The sequence below is a fragment of the Dicentrarchus labrax genome, unplaced genomic scaffold (genome assembly GCF_905237075.1).
Source record: "Dicentrarchus labrax unplaced genomic scaffold, dlabrax2021, whole genome shotgun sequence".
Lineage (NCBI taxonomy): Eukaryota > Metazoa > Chordata > Actinopteri > Moronidae > Dicentrarchus > Dicentrarchus labrax.
The window spans coordinates 26,107,401-26,128,343 of NW_026136705.1; the positions used below are offsets into that span (position 1 = coordinate 26,107,401).

The following is a 20,943-nucleotide window of genomic DNA, read 5'->3' on the forward strand; positions in this document are numbered from 1 at the left end:
GAATAAAATAGCAAAGTGCTAGTAATTGATACGTACCTGAGTTGGTCTTAGTTTAAAAAAGGGTAAAAGGTAAGTAAATATGACTATTATCCTTAAATGTAGATTATTTTATATCTATTTGTTAAGTTTACTAAAACGTGTTGTAGTTTTTTCTGAATTCTGTGATTTTTCTAATTTGAGCTGGAAGCAGCTGCTGTAGACACTTTACAGACACTCACATAAACACACACTTCTCATTTCTCGCCATAGTGTTTCGTTTGACTGTACTGTGGTGTCAGCTAACAGCCTGGTTAATAGTATTCCATGCAGTCAGATGTGTCATTTGTATTAACAACATTTCACTAATTGCATCCTCCCATGGAGGTAATTAATTTAGCGTTGTGCAGTGATCCTATAATATCTTAAGACACTGAAAGTCATTTCTAAAGTGAAGAGAATTTCATAAATGGCTGCTTTTGCATTTTAATGCTGAGTAGAGAATAATAGCTTATGGTGAGTGTGTGTGTGCATGTGTGTAACAGCAGTGAAATTGAATGTCATTTGCTAGGTGTCATACAAATAAAAAAACAGTTTTTTCTTTGTGTAAAACCCCAGCTGCATGTCAGCAGCACACTTTAGAAAGAAAAATAATACACTGATTTTTTTTCAGATTTTGGCTCACAGCCAAGAGGAAGATGAAATAGATATGAAGTCTGTTTTTCTTGTACAAGTGTGAATGTGTGTCAAAGAATCCTGAACCAATTAAATTCTTGAATAGATTATATTTTTGAATTGTGTCTATATTATCCAGGTCTTTTCCTGGATGATATGAATACAAGTCTCTTCCTGTATTTTTACAGTTTAATATCAAAGACAAAGAGTTTGAAATCAGTCCATTTTTAAGGAAATATCTCAGAACTGCGATATAAAAGGAAACTGTCATAATACGGTAATGAATCAAGTTTCCATTAATGGAGTCCATGCTATTTTAGAATGATCTTAATTTCCAGGAAATGAGATGAGAAGCTTTTGTGTTATCCGACTAAACTTTGGTGGTTGGTATACTTCCCCAACCTCTAAGCAGCTGAAAATACATGCTGGAAGTCTTAGTGGTTTGTATTTTTTCTGTGTGCTCTTGCAGGGGTTGAACCAGATGAGGAAGGTTGCCCAGGTGGGACTCGATGGTGTGCGGCGGACAGACTGGCATGACTATGAGGCAATGAGGAGAGATGCTGCTCGCTCAGGTAGGTCCAAACCTTTTGCTGATGCTGCTGTTTGTTTGGGCATGTTTGTTGAGAACGTCTGCTCTGTTTCAGCATAAAGCCTCACACATACACACACATACACACTACAGCACTCTAATTCAACTCTTTTTTTTTTTGTCTCTTAATTCCTTCCAAGTGGATTTCTCTCTCTCAGAAGCACTGTTAATCAATTCTGCCAGTACAGTTCTGAGTTCATTATTAAACACAGTTAATCTTCTACAATAAGCATCGATTTAGCCCCAGGCTATGAATGGAAAACATACCTTGGCCTTTTTGTTACAAATGTAACAGATTTAACAAGCTTTTATATGGTATTAGGGGGTATTTAAGTGGCAAATGAGCTGGATTTGTGAGGGTTTGAGACTCTCAAAGATCATACAGTAGACTTTGTGGACAAAACGATGTTTTGCGGTTTGTTTAAGCGCCATGCAAGGACGCACATCGAGAGACTATATAGTTCCAAAGTGAGGGGGAGTTACTGGACTCCCCTGGCTCAATAAGGAGGCTATATGTCCCATTAATTTCAATGATAGGTGCACTTTCACAGTGTGGATGCACATGGACTCCTGGTTGCATGCAGTAGAAAAGATAAAGTACTTTACAACTGTCTTTGATAAAAAGCTGAAGGTACAAGTCTGTGTACATAAAAATGTAAAGTGAGAACTTAACTTCATCTCCCAAGGTGCATTTGGATAATAAACGTCAAATAACAGAGATTAAAATTATGTTACATGCTCCGCTGACGGTGGGCGGAAGCTAAAGACTACACTGTTGAGAAAACTGATAATACAATCTGCAGCTTAAATTAATTTACTTTTAGTTATTGGTCAATTTAACAACAATGATGGCAAGTTTTGTTCCCAACTACAATAATGATGTCCTTTGAATCTGCTACAGTCTTGAGTTGCTCCACTGACTGACTTTTTTTCTCCATAGCAACAGTGGCTTAGGCCCATGGGTGTTGTAATATTTAGAGCCATTCGCCATGCCAAATTGAGAGAAATAAAACATTATTTCTTGGAAACTACGTTGATATAAGGGTGGCCATAAACTACTATTAAATTATGCAGGACAGTGGGGAAAAAAATACTCTCGGAACTAGCTACACCCCCCACTGCAACTCTCTAGCTGTGTTTCATTTTATTTTACCTGCGCTGTTGGACATAAATCAAACTGGAACTTTGAAATGTCAGTGCCAATTAAACTTTTACAAAGAGACATCTAAATGTCTTTCTAAAGATTCAATTATTTTGTTTTTTATAGAGCCTTCTCCCACCACCACCTCCAACTAATTTAAATATGCCTGTGAATAGAGCCTTTGTTTCCTGTGCTTCGCATTGTGGAACAATAGTGCTTATGTACAATAAAAAATATATATTTTCTCTATTTTGTCACTTTTATAATGTAAATACACACTTACAGAACTTTAATTTAATGTATTTATTCAGAAAGACAAGACACATTACTCAGTTTTTCTTTAAATGTGCCAGTGTTAGCCTGCTGAGAAATGTGTAGTATGACCTTGGTTCATGGCTTGTGTTTTAATGTTTCAGTATTATGGAGATCCTCAAACTTTGAAGAAATACCCAGTACATGTTACCCCCGCAAAATAAGAGAGTTCCAGCAGTTAAGACATTTGTGTTTTCAGTGAGGGAATACACATGTCAGATCGGGTTCAGATCTGCCTGAAGATGACTAGAAAACATGATATATATGTTATGTTATATATATATATATATATTATGCAGGGAAAAGTACAACATTAAGTAGAAGAGTTTATCTCTGAAATGAGCCATTAAAGCAAGGAGTTATTTTCCAGTTATTACCTTCAGGAATATAGACGGATCGTTTCTGCCTAATGGAACAAGGCAGCTCACTTTAATTTGATGCTCTCCTCTGACTATAGATCAGCTTCCATGCAAGCGTCTTTGTGTGTTTGTGTGGAGTGCATTGATGAGTGGCTAACGAAACATGAAGCACAGTGTAATTTGATGCACTCCTGAAATGAGCTCAGTTTTTACAATGTTTGTGTGTGGAAAAGGGTTATTAGCGGGTGATTACGTACCTACTTGTGTGTACATGTCATGCATGTAGCAAGTGCTATGCCTATTTAGTTAGTTAGTTAGTTAGTTAGTTAGTTAGTTAGTTAGTTACTTACTTACTTACTTACTTACTTTTGTTGCATGTCAAACATCTGGTCAATCCCACATTGGAATACAAGAAACTTTTACTAATGGATATACAAAGATCAGAACAAATAAACAATCAATAAAAATAAAAAATAAAAAACAGATCACCACATTATAAAGCACTTATTCTTTCAAATCACCTATTTGAAATATGAAATAAACTGTACACTAAAAATAACTGGTACATTCCTACAGTTCTATCCTAATAAAGAGCTCTTTTTCCTCATCTCCCAGGCTTTAGCTATTCTAAATGTTTTATGTGTGAACAGCCAACTCAATCTTTGAGCACAGTTCCCAGTAAAAATAGCAATAGAAAATAAAATGGAACTCATTTTCTCTATCAGTCACATAGCACATTGAACAAATCCACTCTTCTTCCCCCAGACTGACGCACTCTCCATTTTAAACAATGGTAAAATACCAGATCTGAGGTCATGGGCAAATAATGATCTTTGCTTTTAAGATAAATTATATACAACTAAATTATCTGTACAATATTCATATTTTATTACTTTTTTTATTACTTAAATATGCAGTTTTGGTTTAGTTATAAATCATAAGCCCACTGCACATGATTCTGAGCAAACACTCCCTGTATATCCTGTAAAACAGAAGTAGATTTTAATGTTAGGAAAATGAAATTGGAAACATATACAGTATACAATGTACAGAACACAACATATACAGTTAAGGGCAGCCAACATTGTAGTCATTGTATTTATACCTCTCAATCCAGCATTTGTCATACTGTATTTGTTTCTGTCATCTTTACACAGATGGAGTATCATAAAGAAATATTACAAATTAATTAGTATTTCCTAAAATACATTGTTGCACAAACTTGGTCATTTTCATTCTGATTGCGTTTTTTGAAGCTTCTGTTTTTTTTCTCAACCAGCAGTTACTAATTCTTTGGCCACTTGGGGGCCACAGTTGGGGGAGTAAACACACATTATCAATAATATATAATACAAAGTTGTAAAACAGTTGCTTGTTGAGCAGATAAAGAAAGAGAAAATATGGAGATAGAGAAAAGAGATGAAGAAATTAGTATTTATTCATGTAGGAATCATGTCCAGATACTAGCACTGGAGGGGAGTATTTTTCATGGGCCTGTATGTGTGTGTTTGATGCAGGTAATGGTGAACAGGGGAAGCCATTCCCTCTCACAGAAAATGACCGGGTCGACCAGGCCTACAGGGAGAATGGCTTCAACATTTACATCAGCGACCGGATCTCCCTCAACCGCTCCCTCCCCGACATCCGCCATGCAAAGTGAGTCCCGTATGTGTGTGCTGGTGTGTGTATGTGTATGTGTTTGTACCTTCAGGTAAATGTGTGAACCACTTATTAAACAAAGTCTGAGACTTAATTTGCTGGACCCAGCCAACATTGAATGCATTGGGTTGCTGGTGTAATTAATCAGTTAAAATGTTGTTCTTGTAGTACGAATGTACTGAGAGTATCTTCAATCTTTTGAACCCTTTTAATCCCTGAAATTAATTGTATAATAGTTAGAATCACGGTTATGATTAAACCTGATCTTGTGGTTGTGTTTGGGTTGTGTTTAGATTACTTGATATAGTGCATCAAAAAAGTAAAGTGAAAGTAAATATTGTGACTTCATTCAGTAAAAAGTTATTAAGTTTCTGAAAGCCTGTGTATTCATCTTTATGGAAACAGCAGGCTGCGGAGAGAATGTTTGGTGCAGTATGTGTCAAATATTACTGCTGCTGCATCAGGAAAAAAAACAAACATAGCAACAACTTCAAAATCCTTTTTTAAAAGTTTTTGAATTTCTCTCTATGAAACCAGAACCTGTGCAGAGTCTTATGACCCGTGTGCTCCCTTCCAATTTCAGAAAAGCATTGTGGAAGGCCTTTAATCACACCTTTCTTTAGCCGGACAAGAACTTTTCTCTGACTCTTGACCTTCCCTTCTCTTTCATGTGGAAAGCAGCTTTGAGCGCTTCCTCTCTGTCAGTTTCCCCAGGAGCACTGATTCCTTTTATCAGTGTTTATAAAAGCAGGTCTCCCTTGACCTTACATAACTCTTGCCATGACTTGTCTCTGCTGACAGATACTTTAGAATAAATGCAACACCTAAAAACATTTTAAAAATAGAATTTATGTGAGTTTCTCAATCAAAACAATAAAAAAAAGACGTATTATGATATCATGAAGCAGCGTTATCTTCAGTGTGAAACAACCACCATTGCAGATGAAAATCTACCAAACATGACTCAGGTATAAACCAATCAGGTTATGCCATTTAATTCTAATGAAATAGCTGCAAGTAATGTTAGCTAACCCAACGTTAACTTGCTAACTTACCATTAGATAAGTCGACTACCCATACAGCTACTGTATGCAATACAAAGAGTACAGTGGATAGCTAGTTTGTTGACTGCCTACCTCACTCTTTTCCATGTTATCTGGTATTTCCTATGCCTTCCCAGAAATCATAGCAACTAAGGCACAGGGAATAAGGCACCATTGACAGGCAACCAAACAAATCGAATAGTTACTTTGAATAACATTACGTATTTCTCTGGTTTTGAACATTGTTGGAAATACTTAAATAAATTAAGTACACAACTCAACCAAATATAGGCTATAATGCAGATGTAGTTGTACAATGATGGATGGATATGCTGTTGTGCATTGTTAAAACCCTCCAAACTGAAATACAGAATAAATTACTCATATTAGCATGTTTGATTTGGTGACCATTGACTGGAGAATCAAGCAAGACAAGACAAAACATATTAATATGTTATGTAAATATGAATATGTATGCTGTAATGTAAACATCAAGTGTTTATGTAAACATCAAGCGTTCACATGACTGCTATGATCACCGTTTTGCTTTAGTGTGGTTGTAAATTAATTATTTGCATGTAAATATGCTAAATGAATATGATACTGATGTAGCCCCCATGGCAGCTAGACACTGTCACCCTCCTGTGACCAATCAGATGACACGCCTGCTCTCCCCCTGACCAGTGGCAGCGTTTGCCTCTTGGTGATTGGCATGTTGTCTGTGCCTCAGAGACAACCAGTCCCATCCCTGCTACTGACACATTCGATTTATGCACACTGACAAGATTTAATTGAAGCACACACACACACACACACACACACACACACACACACACACACACACACACACACACACACACACGCACACATCCACCTCCATCCCCTGTGGAATTGGTCAGGGTTTGTTAAGAGTCAGCAGCCGACTACCTGTCGATCACGTTGCCTGCCTGTCTCCCAGCGTTCATATTTGAATGAATAACACAGAGGCTGATGTTCAACATGGACATTGATCGACTTACACAGTTCACTACACTATCTCTCTCTCTCTTCCTCTCTCTCTCTCTATCTATCTATCAGTGAGGGAACATAACTTTCCTTCCATGATAAGCTTCTCTGCAAGGGTCTTGCTCCTTGCTGTGATGATCATGTACAAGGTGATCGCTGTAACCTGTCATCGGAACACATGTTGGTAGATGATAACATCTGTATGTTTTGCAAATAATGCAATTAAAGCTGTACCTGATAAAAAAAATTACGACACCAGTCGTTTGTTCAAAAACCTAAAAATAACCTCTTGAATAAGAATTGTGGCATACCTCAAGGATAAATTCTTAGACCAGTTGTGTTTTCACTGTATATGCTGCCATTAGGTTATATCATTCATCACATCTCATTCTGCTGTCATACAGATTACAAACAGTTCTCTCCATTAAACCCTCAGAGTTCAACAAGCTGGCCACACTACAGAGCTGCTTAGCTGATATGTGTGCCTGGATGTCACAACAAATTTTGCAGTTGGTTAAAACCAAGGACCTGTACCTCTGTAAAATAATCCAGCCACTGAACAATCACTTTATTCTTATTTATTATTATTATTATTTATAAACATTAAGGATAGTGCATATACCAAAAGGGCCTCAGATCATGGCAAGGCAGCCAATGACACAACTGCTTTAATTAATTGATTTTTTTTGACAGATAATTGGTCTCATGCAGTTTTACACATTAACATTTACCGTTTGCTCTCTTCACAATTTTTTTCAAGAATGTGATCATCTGTGTGGTGTGTGTATTATTCTGTCCTGTGCAATACACCAGGAGACAATATGAACAAATAATTGTAGTGTATGTATGGAATGTAACGGGGTCTTTGAAATTGTTTTATATTTCTTTTGTTTTCTTATTTTCTCCCTTTTTCTCCAAGAGGTGAGAAAATACAATTTTCACTGTAACAACAAATGATAGAAAATGTATTGAATAGTGGTTTCAGAGAAGATTGCATGTGGATTCCAGCAAGCTGAGTTGAACTGCTGTCTTTCAGCCTGCTCAAATACATCCATTTGAGCACTGAATCCATATTTCACCTCAGTGACCCAAGATCTGTTGAGGAGGTGAGTAAAATGAGAAGGAAGGGTGCTGGATGAGGGATGTGAATGCTTTCTTCCTTCCCTCAATAAGGTGGATGGAAAAAACATGGACAGAACAATAAAATGGCCACTAAACAAAGTGTTAATTTCTGTATTTCTTTCTGTATTTGTCAGATGTAAACAGAAGCTGTACGCAGAGAATCTGCCCAACACAAGCATCATCATCCCGTTCCACAATGAGGGCTGGTCATCGTTGCTGAGGACCGTTCACAGCGTTCTCAACCGCTCTCCTCCACAGCTCATAGCAGAGGTCATCCTGGTCGACGACTTCAGTGACAAAGGTACCGAGAACACCCACTCATCACTAAACAGAACACACTCCTTTATTCAAATTCTAGTTTTGATCGCTTTAATGATTCCATACTTATGATTAAATTTATTGTTGAAGTTTTTCTATGAGGTACAAAATTAGTTTTTTTATGGCTAATTTTGCTTTAGTTGTATATTTTTGATGGTATTTTTCTCTCTTATGTCCAAATGTAAGGCATACAAAAAATAAATATATGTACATATAAATATCAAGTTATTTTCAGTTTAATAAATGTAATAAGTATGATCTTGTCTTTCTGTAAGATTTTATTCAAGTCATCCATGAATGGTCTCAACGCAACCGTCACACACTCACAGAAGCAGTATGGTTTTATCCCTGTTTTTTGCACACAGTTACACAGTTACACATTCCTGAGTTCTGTGACAGGAAACAGACAGATAGTGTGGTGAGATGATCATGTCCTTGGCTTCTTAGTGAAGTCTCAACATCCCGCTGTTTCCTTGGACATAGAGTGTAGTTAGAAATAGTGACCAGGTTAAACCATTGTGTAGGTTCTTAAAAATTGCCTTTGCAATCCGCACAAAAGACACTGCAGTTATGTCGCAATTCAGGAGCCGCAAACAAACAAAAAAAATATATATATCTATCTATATACAAAGGTGTAGATTGTGAAGGCCCAACTGAGCGTTGTTATCTGGTCCAAGAAGAATTTCCTGCATCACTAGCTTTTCCTCCCTTACCGTACCATAAGAAAGGTCTTCTTGCCTAGCAACCTTGTCAGCTGCAGTTGACAATTGGGACAAAGCTAGCCAAAAATATTGATTTTATTTATTTTGTTTTACCATTTATTATAATTTTTAGGACATGTAGACACCCTTTTAATCCACTTATCATGTATTTCATGTTGTAAATAGTTGTAAAGCTTCAAATGAAATGACCAATTTTATTAAACAAGCACTTTATTTTAATTCATTCACTCAATATTTATTTTTCAACTAATCTTCTAAGTAGACATTCTTCATTCCTGCTTTGCTCTCCCTGCATCTCTCTGAAACCCCATAACTCCCTTTATGAGCTGAAGAAGAAAATCCTCTCTTTTTCTCTCTTTCTCTTAACTGGCTATGACCGGCTTTCCCTCCTCCTGGTCATCCACTGCTGTACTTGGCCCCAGTGTGTCCACAGGGATGGAAGCAATTAGTGCAGGGGTGGTGGTGGAATACCTCTGTCTCAATAACTCATCCGCGGGGACAAAACACAGCAAAGTTGCAGCAGCGCGTTTCCTACTCACGCCCTCTCCCGACCCTGGACACTTGCAATACGAAGGCAGAAGAAATCAATCATGGTAGTTAACAACAGCAGCAGCAAAACACATTTCAGCAAAAGCAAATTTATTAACCTGCATGATTGAAACACATTTTATTTTAATTTATAATCATAACATAGTCAGTGCGCTATTGGAAAGGGCTATCTAAAGCCAAGGTAAAGCAGTGAAAACATTCTTAATATATTGCACACTTGAGCTGATTTCTTTTGGTGGGCCATGATTTTCAGTGGCTAAAATAGATCTTGCTGCTGCCCCTGTCCACAGCAGTGCATTCTATAGCTTGTAGGTACTCCTGTCTGTTTCTCCAAACGGGGGACATGCCAACTGCGATCTACTGTAGTTAATACATGGATAAGTACCTCCTACAACCCAGCTTCAAAAAATCCAAACTAACCCTTTAATATGGCTGCCTAATTTGCACAGGAATGATGAAAGTATAATAATATGTTAAGAAAGAGAAATACTTCTCTACTGTGTGCACCGCTCTGGTCTTCACTGTTCTGCATGTGCAAGTTTGTTTATCTCTGGCTCTTCAGCAGTTCTTTGCAGCAAACATCTCCATTCTATTGTTGCATAGCTTAGTGTGTGTGTGTGTGTGTGTGTGTGTGTGTGTGTGTGTGTGTGTGTGTGTGTGTGTGTGTGTGTGTGTGTGTGTGTGCACACCTGTCTGTGTGTTATTTTCTCTCTCACTCTCCCTTCACCACCCCTCTTAAGAAAGTGTTTAATTCCTTGTTAATTAGTGCTCTCTGTCACGGTCCCTCATTGAAGGATATGTTTACCTCTCGTCTCCAAGGTAATGAGTTGTTCTGCTGCCTGAGACTCATTTAGAGGTTAACACCCATCAGAGCTCGGAGACCAAACCCTCCCACTGCTGCTATTGAATGGAGTGGAAACAAAAGATAACGTTAAAGTATTGTTGTTTTCAAATATTTCTGCAGGTAGTGTACATGTTAGGTTTGTAAAGCTTTTGAGGTTACAAAAAGTGTTGGAAATCACATTTAGTCTACAGATTAGTTTGGAAGATTGCTTTTATTACCAGAAATAATCAATATGTCCTTTTAAATAATGCAATGCACATGCTTATGCTTGCAACAGCGGCAGTGGTTAGCCACAGTGCAGTGTACCATAGCCCAAACAGCCAGAGCAGCTGATTACCTGAACAGTCTGAAGAGAAGCCAGGGAATGGAGTTCATGGTAAGGTCAACAAATCACTGAACTGACGTTATTAAGTGCACATGAAAGCAAATTGCACTGGAAAACATGATATTGGAATTTGGTGGATTATTTTATTAATTTCAAGTTAATTCAACCTCAGAATTTATAAACATGAGTTTTTTGTGACTTCAAATGATGAGTTGAATGAATGTACTGCTGAAAGAATGAATGCATATGAAAATAACGCTGTGACCTCCTAATTATCTAATCACATTAATTCAAGATAGCCTTGTTGCAAGATAAAAAAAACATTTATACATGTAGCCATACACAGAGAACTCAAAGCTGTCTTGCACACATGTAAAATCAATAGGCCACAAAAGATATATAAACATATCAACTTCACCTTATAAGCTAAACTTTGTTTAACATTTGTAATCATAATCAATTCCTGAAAAACATTCAAAATTAAGTAAACTTTTATATTAGGATTCAGACAAAGGGTTAGGGTTACCTTTTCCCTTATCATCCCTTCCCCTCTACCTTCATACGTCCCTGCGGGTGAGAAGTAAAGAACAACTCAGGTGTGTGAAAATAGCCCGCAACCTGGGATGGGTCTGAGCCCTCTGTCGTCAGGATGGATGGGAGAACATTATACAGCTGCAGGGAAGGGATTTAACCTCTGCAGGCCGTCTGCTCTAACATTCCCTCTAACAGTCACGGTCCTTTGATACGAAATGAGTTGTGCTGTAATTAAGGCTTACGAGGACAAAGTGAACTTCAATCAGTTTTGGTCTCTGGTTGAATATCCTGGTGTTACAATGTTGGACGGAATGTGCAGAGAGTTTCTGTGCAGAATACAATGCTTAGCATTGAACCCTTGCATAATAAATTGGAGAGCAAGTGTATTATAGAGGAGGAGAAAAATGTGATCAATTATAAAGTATGGTTCAGACTTAGAGTGTGGTGCTTAATTTCTGGTTCACAAAAATAATTTAACAAGCTGAGAAATAATTTCCTGTAAGATTGTGGAAAAAGATGGGAAATGAGTTGGCAATATGCAGGTGTGAATAAATCCTGTCTGTGTATTTGCATTTATATGTCCTGTGTACTTCAATGTTCCCCTGCTTTCATGAACAAAGACTAGGATTCAGTCCTTAAAGATTCCAGTTTAAGGAGTAGTGGCTTCAGGGTGGCAACGCAGTCCATGAAAATAATCAAAATGTGTCTTAATCAATATACTTATATACTCAAACACAAATTACTTTCCTAAGATTACATCCCAGCAGAGTTTTTCCAACCTTCAATGTGAGCAGAAGTCACAATAACTGAAAACACCTAAGGGGTGCAGTTTGTTTAAGGCAGCCCACGAGGGACCACCAAGGCAATCAGTCAAACACAACAAATCCACAGGCAGAGAGAACAATCCATAACACATACCCACGTTTAATATGTTAATGAGACCTTGACCTTCTAACACAGGTTATGGAAGATTTATTTTGTACCAGTTCTGAAATGTGTATTAATAGGAAGTACAAACATAAGACCACAAACAAATTGGGGGCTCTTCATTAGCAAACACTGGACTCTCTTCCATCCTTGGTTAAATTTTAATATTTCTTTTTCTTTTCAGATTTATTTTAATCAGTCATTTAATTTCTGTTCATGGTTTGTTGTTGTTGTTTAAAGGTTCTTCTTACCTACACTATCGAGTCCTCATGAAGTCAGTAGACTCTACCTGGCACACTGCATAGTGCTTTGTTAAAATAAATAGACAAGGTGGTACGCCCTGCTAGCTCACTTAGAGTGAGTAGAGTGTGTGCTCCATGAACTAAGGCTCAGTCCTTACCGCAGTGGCCCAGGTTTGATTCCAGCCCATGGCCCTTCGCTGCATGTCGTCCTGCCTCTCTCTCTATTGCCCTTTCCTGTCTGTTTTCCTTTCTAGCTGTCCTAGTTAATTTAGCTATTATTCTACTTTAACAACTGATAAAATGTAACCACACACATTACATGAGGACACACACATAAATGTGTACCTAACACAACGTTTTGATCTTGTTCTATGGTGCTCTATATGGAGACTTCCTCTTCACCGAGAGTTGAAATAAGAGATGATGATTCTTAAGCAGCTCAATATCTAATTCTTATTCACAAAACTAAATCAGTGTGTGAGTCATTACTGACAAAGACACTCCTCCTTTCATATCACACACACACACACACACACACAGATGGAGAGAAACCCTCCCAGTCAGTTCTGCTGACGCTGAGTTACCTTGCTCTGCTTAACATCTTCAGAGCCTACAGTCATACTAATGCCCTGTTATATTTATAACACTTCATTATGCATCAGAAGTGCTTGCAACAGTTATCCTGAGGCAAGTTCAGTCATGATGAGGCATTTTTATTTATTTTTTTTAATATTGTGATGTTTGCCTTCAAGGTGTGTAAGATTACACATGTTGTAATTATAGAAATGACCTCCAGTTTTATTAATGTGGTCGTTAAAGGAACCCTCCAGTGTTGGTGAAAGTTAGCATCTCCACATCAGCCTTTTTCTCTCTCCCTCATAAGCCTGCTGTGGATGTTTGAGGCAGTTTGTACATACTTAGCTAAAATGAAACTCTCAGTCCCATTTATTTTACTCTTAGTTTTAAATCTAATCTTCAAAGATGTGTAGTTATGTCATTCACAGAATAATTCTAATGTTTGAAAATTTGAACAGAAACCGGTGTGTGGCTTCATTACTAGTCCTGAAACAAGTTGTTCAATTGATTATTGTCAATTGACAGAAAATCACTCATCAACATTTTCCATAATCAAGTTGTAGTAGAAGTAATTTATCAAGCCAAAATGCCAATTTGCCAGCTTGTCATATGTGAAGGTTTGTTGCATTTCTGTTTTATATATCGTAGAAAATTACCTACCTTGTTGTTTTTGATGCAGCATTCCAACCTTCACCCATAACATCCTCCAATTGAGACTCAAGAGATTATCTATGCTTCATGCCTCAACTTGTGAGCTACATCTTTCTTTCCCTTTCTGTTGAAGCTCAGAAGTGTCAAAAATTGCCATAATAATGCTCCACCTCTGTGGGGAACCACCAGACTTGCCATCCTTTATCTTTGCATTCTTGCACTAGAGGTGGAAGTTTTTAGGCTTGGCAACCCTCCCTTGGCTCAGTTAGTTCCACCAGAATGTTTTTCTTGTCTTCTGAGGATCACAACACTTCGTCAGATCACAGAGAGGTGTGGATCATGTCTGCAAAACTGCAAAAACTTCCTGTATTAGCCCTTACCTCATGATCTGGCCATTTGTAGATCGCATTCAGGGGTCTTTGTTGTAACTGGGCTGACCCTACTTTGACTGTATCTGAACAACGTTATCACTTCTTCTGCCCCTACTGCTTCAATGTTTTGGCTAACGGTAACAAGACAGGTTCACAAGTTCAGCATTACCAGGCAAATCCTTTAAAACCTTTTATTTAGAATGTGAAAATGAAAGGTAACACATGCAAAAGGAAAAGAAGATGATGATTCCAAAAAACTGTTGTTTACCAAATTCCTGCCAAGAAAAAAAAACGTGAGTTGCCGACTGTGGTTTAGCTGCCGTCTGTTTCACAGCAAGCTGCAGATGACAAATGCTATTTGTCAGGTGGAGAGAGGTATCATAGCAACAAGAGCCCTGGAGGTATGGTGGGAAAAGTGGCTGTGGGAGTAACCTCTTGTCCTTTCACTCATCGAACCATCCATCTATTCACACCTGTGGCATTTTTGGGGGGGAGGGTGGTGGGTCTCAAAAGCAGTGGACGTAGGGGGGTTAGCTACCATGAAGAGTGGAGCTGCACTGGCAAGGTGTGAGCATTTTCCCACTGCACAGCACAGCAATGTAAAGTTGTTTACCTTAGTGACATGTTTGAGGTGTGCTCTTCACAAACCACAGTAAGAGCCTGTTACCTGCAGCCCTTTTCCAACTCACTGAACTGAAACGCAGAAACGTGAGCTGAGAATTTAGTTGGATAAAGACACCATTTGCAAACTGAAAGCTGCTGTAAAAAAGTCCTACCCTATTTCAATCAGGAGAGACTTAATTTTTTGCATGAACAAATATATTTAATTGATATGTGCACAATGAAGAGGAGAAATGTGAAAAGTCTTTGGCGATCAGTCCCCATCGTGAGGTCATAATATTTTAAATGGTTGGGGAAGCTGTGATTAGTATAGGAAACCTTAGGGTGTCCAGACACTGGTGGTGGTGGTGATGAATGAATAAAGAGAACGCTGAAGATCTGGATGTGATGAGAAAGTGGACTTCAGGTGAGCTCAACCTCGGCACTGGATATGATGAACTAGAGGTGAATGGGGTAGAGGAGGGTTGCAATGATTCCAAACCGAAATGACAGCTGAAAGCAGCAGAGAGAAGAACAGATTAAAGTTTGACATTCTGGTGTTTGAGAATGTTGGTTGAGATTACCATATAAAGTACATATAATTGACCCACTCATTTGGTATACTGTATGACTTTAAACCTGCTATTTGTGACACCTACTGGACTGGATCAGACTCATGCTTACATATTTAATATCTTTTTATCAACTTACTTACTAGATGACGGTTAACATTCAGCTCACTAATTAAGTAAGCAGCCTTTGCTGTAAAAAGTGTATTAATTTGTCCTGACGTCAGCAGTGGCGTTGCACACTTCAGTTGATTGTTGATTGTGCCAGTCCAGCAGGTGTCCATACAGTTTTTGTTACAATCATTACAGCTGCCTACCTTTGTTTATTTATGTTCTGAATTAATTATCAGCTTACAAAAGTAGGCTGACTCATTAATTCTTTTTTTTTTTCAATTAACTTCTCATTTCCATTGTGGAATGTACATGTAGTCAAGTTCTTTAGTGTAGTGTTGTGTAGTTCAGTTAAACACAGAAACTTGTGAGTCGAAGATCTGATTTTAGCATCTAACATTAGGTAAGCCTGATGGACTTTTACAAGCTCTTTGTCGTTCTCAATTGTAGCAGTTCCATTTAGTTCAGAGTGTGCAAAGAAATGCATTAGTCTCAATCCAGACTGTTGTGGGTTTTTTTTTTCACTCAACTAATCAAGCAGTATGTGCAAGCATTCAAGTTCCATATTTATCTTCTTATTTACCTTCATCAGTGCCATTTCATTTCCTGGGTTGTGATTAGATTTGCAAACCAGTTTCCATTTTTTAATTGGATGAGGACCTCAGATTGTCTCAGTGCAGTTACTTGGTACTATCAGAATTGTAATGGTGCGTTTCTCGCTTTTTTCTTTTAAATTTCATTGTGTTCCACTAAAACGAAGATTTCCTTGAAATCACCCCCTGTTGTCAAATAACAGCGGAAAATCAGGAGGGAAGGAGCATCTTAATTTTCTTTATTCTTTCCAATTTTAACCGTGTGGCAAATTGCAGATTTTGCAGTAATGCGTCTGCCCTCTCCCTCCTACATGCCATGGGTCTTCAGTCTTGTTATAGACTAACTAATAAAACCATTCATTCACTGTATGTCTTCTTTCCTCTAGGTTTTTACACTTCATTTATCTTTAATTACAGGTTACGGCCGAGGCCTGTTCACCATGTCAAGGGAGAATGACCTACCATTCAGTTTCTGCCACTCTGTTTATCGCTCTCTCTGCCTCTCTCACCCTCACTCTGTTACCGCATCTGACTAGCAGGCAGTTCTAATATACAGCCAGCAGCTCAACCGTGACACTGAGCTACAGACAGTGAGAAAGTGTTGCTATCAGAGCTGACAACAGCTCTTTTATATCTCTTTGTTTTGTCTCTTTTCTTCCCTCCTTCCTTTACCTCTCCACTATATACAATATGAGCCCTTAGAAATTGTGAAAAATTTAAATTTAAAGCCCCTTATGTAAAATGTTTTCATGAAGATACTATTCTCCGATTTGATATCACAGAATGGTGGCTGTGGAAAAAAAGAAAAGAAAATAAATCTAAATCCCATTATGCTGTCACACCTCACATGCAAATTGGGGTATTTAAAGTCAGTGAAAAACCTTTTTTCATTGGCTTCATAACTGTCTGCTGTTATCCTCTAGATCTGTCCTTATGTCATAGAGTAATTCCCTGCAAAACCGCAGCAGAAAAGAATGGTTAGAATCTTAATTTGCCAATATTTTTCTTTAATCTCTTCTGATTGAAAATGTCTTTACAGTAGAACTTATTACCCTGCTAATTTAACAGGTTTTGGTCACACTCTGACAAATGAAAGCAACCTTTTGTGGTCATGCAAGTACTGAATGCCTTGACTAATCACACAGTTGACCAATGCCCTACTTCTTCTTTTGATTATTTTTTCTTAGTAGCCATCAGCCACTCTCACACTCACACTTAACTTGGATTAAATATCCTCTGAATTGTTAGCCCATGAAAAGTGGTTAACCCTTACCCTAATTTTAACCCCAGTATCATCGTAATATCAACAAAGGAAATAAATTATAATGTCAGCGTTGCCTAACTCTACTAATGTGATTATGGCAATAAGAGTGATACCCAAAGCTTACTGTGTAAAGATGGTCACACTGTGTAAATGGCAGCTGAACATTGGTGGATGAGCATGAGCAATGAATTCTGCTGGTGAAGCCCAAGTCATTTCACGGATTTCTGGCCAGACGGAGCAGGGAAAGTAGTTCTAACTTGTACAGAAAAAGAAAAGCACAGAAAACCGCCTTCTTCTTCAGGGAGCGATAACAGTGCATGGGAGGCGAGGAGAGGGAACACTGTATGAAAGAGTGTGTGTTACAACAAGTGCCTCCTTGAGATGCATATGTTCCTTCATGTCAGCCTTTCTTGGGATCAGAACAAAGCTCCTAAATCTGACTCTCATAGATCCACCAGAATCAGTTTAGTCACTGCAGGGACTTAGTTCTCATATTGTCAAACCTCACCGACTCCCAGTCCTTGCAGCACGTGGATATGCTACTTTTGGCACTGGTTCAAAGCTGTGCCACATAGCTAAATACCATATAGTTGTTTTAGGTATATGGCCAAATACTTCCATTTGCCACTGTAATGCAGTTAGATGTAAACAGCTTACTGTGCTAGAGACAAGCTGTATACATTCATATTCTGGTGAAAGTATTTGGAACATGCTAAATAGGAAGGAGAAGTGGATTTATAGTTTCACACCTTTCTATAGATGTTTTCATCCTCTTTTTTTTCCACAGTGAAACTGGGTTGCTGTTAGAATCTATTGTGACTGCTTTGAGTACAGCTGCGGTCCTCCGTGAAGGAAATGCCACCTGCTGTTTTTGATCAACATAACAAAGACATTTTTATCTTGAAAGTATCTGCAAACTGTTTTCTTCAGCATCGTCTCCTGGCAACTTGTCCTGAGGTTTTACCATTAACTGTACATATGTACACTGAACATACATTCATTTAGATTAAATTAAACCACATTCTAAACATACATTAGTTACAAAAAAATCATATGCATGAAATGAACACTGGAGTTCACTTATACGATCCAAATAAACTCACACTAACTCACTCATGAAGGTTGACATACAAAGATAATCAGTGCACTAATGGGCGCATTCGAACATATTTAACAATTGCTAGTTATGTACACTTATTTGCATGCAGAAACAGCAGAGATAAGACAAGAACAGAAAGGAACACTACAGAACCACTGCGGTGCAACTGGCTGCAGCTAAAATTTCCAACATGATCCAATTAAGATTTTGCTTGACTTTTTAATGAAACTAAAGTATGATTATGGTTTTCATGATTATATTTAAAATTGGTAAATATTGTCCAACATGACTATAAGCATGATATATTAAGTGCTTTAGTAGCCTAAACCAAACACATGGGAAAGAACGTGAGCCCTTCGGCCCGGTTATCAGTCCAGTTCTTTTAACACCCCAATATCCAAACTAACTCCTCCCTAAAACTTGTATGCAGTATAGGAATGTCCCACTTAACTGGACTGTAGTGAAACAAAAGTAACATACCTTTTTGACAGTAACCATTTTGACATGGAATAGTAGGATAAACCCAGCTGTAATCAATGATACTAAGGTTATGTTGCATTCAGAGTCAGGGTGATGCTATTGTGCATGTTGGCTCACTGGAAAGGCTCTACTACACTGAATGGACCAGAGCCTTAAATAGCATCATTGGTAACAGCTGTGTTTACCCTACTATTATGTCAAAATGGATGCTGTGAAAAAGGTCTATCTTTTCTCTAAACCATATTTGGTAGCATGAATGTATTAGCATAAAGGGTTGTAATATGTTTCTCAATTTCATCACCACCACATAGTTTTGACACCACATGAACACTCACTTTGGGACGTATTACGTTTATTAATGAAATCAAGTTGACAAAAAAAAACATTGTTTACAGATCTATCTGAGGGGGAGAGTCATATACATATTCACACATTATCACCTGGGAGCTGGCTAGTACGCCTATTGCCTGAGTCTGCCACAGTTTGGTGCTTTGTTTCGGAGTCTGACAGGAGTTAATGATGCAAGGAAAGGTGTTATTCATTCATTTCCCTTGGCCCTGTAACAGTGGGGTTTCAAAGGGGTTAACTGAGTTGCTACGGTTTTTTTGTGTTTAATCTAGTCATGAATATATTCTGAAAACTATGGATCAACTTTCAAAGAAAAAACACATTGCATTTATACATTTAGCTTAAGCATAGTTGTTAACTTCCTTCCATTGCTGCCAAGTATTTGAATACATAACACCTAGTGACTGTTTCCCTGTTTTGAGAAATTACTGCACATTTTATTGACAATATTAAAAGATCATACTAGTGCTTTGCATTCTTTATCCCATTTACTACCACATTTGATTTGGAAAGTCTGCTGCAAGCTATTCTGTGATTAAAGCTGACAGTTGGTATTGGTCTGTGGGTGAGTTACAACTTCCATAAACTCTTTGTGCCATTCATCTGGCCACTGTTATGTGTCTCTAAATCTCATGCAAGAATGTTCAGATTGTTTTTTCCTTGTTATTCAAATTTTGTTTGTACTCCTTCTATTTACAGTAGTTGGCTACAGTACAATGCCATCTGGGTCCATCATCTCATTTCTTTCTTTCTTTCTTTCTTTCTTTCTTTCTTTCTTTCTTTCTTTCTTTCTTTCTTTCTCTTAGAATTAGCTACGTAGTATCAGAATAAAGCCAACGCTCATAAAATAGCTCAGGCATAATAAAAGTTGCATCATGTATGCACCCTTTTAAAGTAAAAATGTATTGTTAACTATCATGCTCTGCCAATTTTTTTTTTTTTTTTGTTTTTACTTTTTACTTATAAGTCCTCCCTTTTTGATAACCAAGAGAACAAACATTGTGGGGCTCTTTTGGATTTGTTAATGCTATTATCAGTCAATTTTGATAACATTATATTAACTCATATTTTTCTCCCACTGTATTAATGCAACAGTACTATAAGGTGTTTAAACAGCTGCTTCAGTGGAAGGGTCACAATAAAACTGTTCCAAATACTCAATTCTGTTTTTGCTTTGACCATAGTGGCATGTGAGATTAAGGTGAAATGTCTCCATTATTTAGTTCAGCTCTCGTGTAAATAATTTTGCACGATTTTTATTCAAAATAAAAAAGACTTAGACAGTAGCAGAGCCTATATTTACTCAGTGGCACACTGCACTATCAGCTTCTCTGTGATGGAAACCTGCCATTGGCAGATTGATTGTCTAATTACTTTCCTGCTTTCCGCTCCCCGATGGGATCAGTTAAACAAATGGCTGCAATACTTCATTTCAAATAAGGAGTGGCCTGTAGGGTGCTCTTATGCAGAGTCACTTTTGATGTATTTCCAGTTAGATGTAAAGGCGGTGTGGGGGTCAGACAGCATGGCTCCCAACAGGCGTCAGCACAGCCTCCGACCTGGAGCCACCACAGAGCTGACCACAAGAGGTCCACCGCTAATTGTGCTAAAATATGTCATTGTGTTCAAATGGAAAATTATTCTAACCCCTACCAGTGCTGGTGCACAGTGCTGCCAACCACACTTGTGGATTTAAGCCAAAGACATTTTTGCACCAGCTCTTATTTTCTCTCAGGATAAAGTAAAAAGCAAGGCCTATTTTCAAAATGTAATATTGAAAATGAAAAGTCAAACTAAGCTACTGTCTGTCAGAATGGCTGCAGCATCACGAAGACAGTACGTGTTGCTGTTTACTGTCATGTTGTTATTTTTATACCACACTGAGAGTACAACATTGGAGAAAATGACACTAATGGAACCTGAGTGCCTCATGCTTGAG

The 20,943-nt window shown here is 37.9% G+C and overlaps 1 protein-coding gene across 2 annotated transcripts in view; it reads left to right on the plus strand.

Moving 5' to 3' along the window:
- The window catches only part of LOC127363484 (polypeptide N-acetylgalactosaminyltransferase 10), a 329,736-nt gene that overhangs the window by 15,444 nt on the left and 293,349 nt on the right, over window positions 1-20,943 (plus strand). The window contains exons 2-4 of one of the 2 annotated variants that reach the window (XR_007884870.1): window positions 1,121-1,223; window positions 4,570-4,708; window positions 8,016-8,182. The exons of the other annotated variant lie outside the window; for it this stretch is intronic. The gene's annotated coding sequence lies outside the window, so the exon portion shown is untranslated. The remainder of the gene's footprint in view (window positions 1-1,120; window positions 1,224-4,569; window positions 4,709-8,015; window positions 8,183-20,943) is intronic. 2 annotated transcript variants of the gene reach the window in all.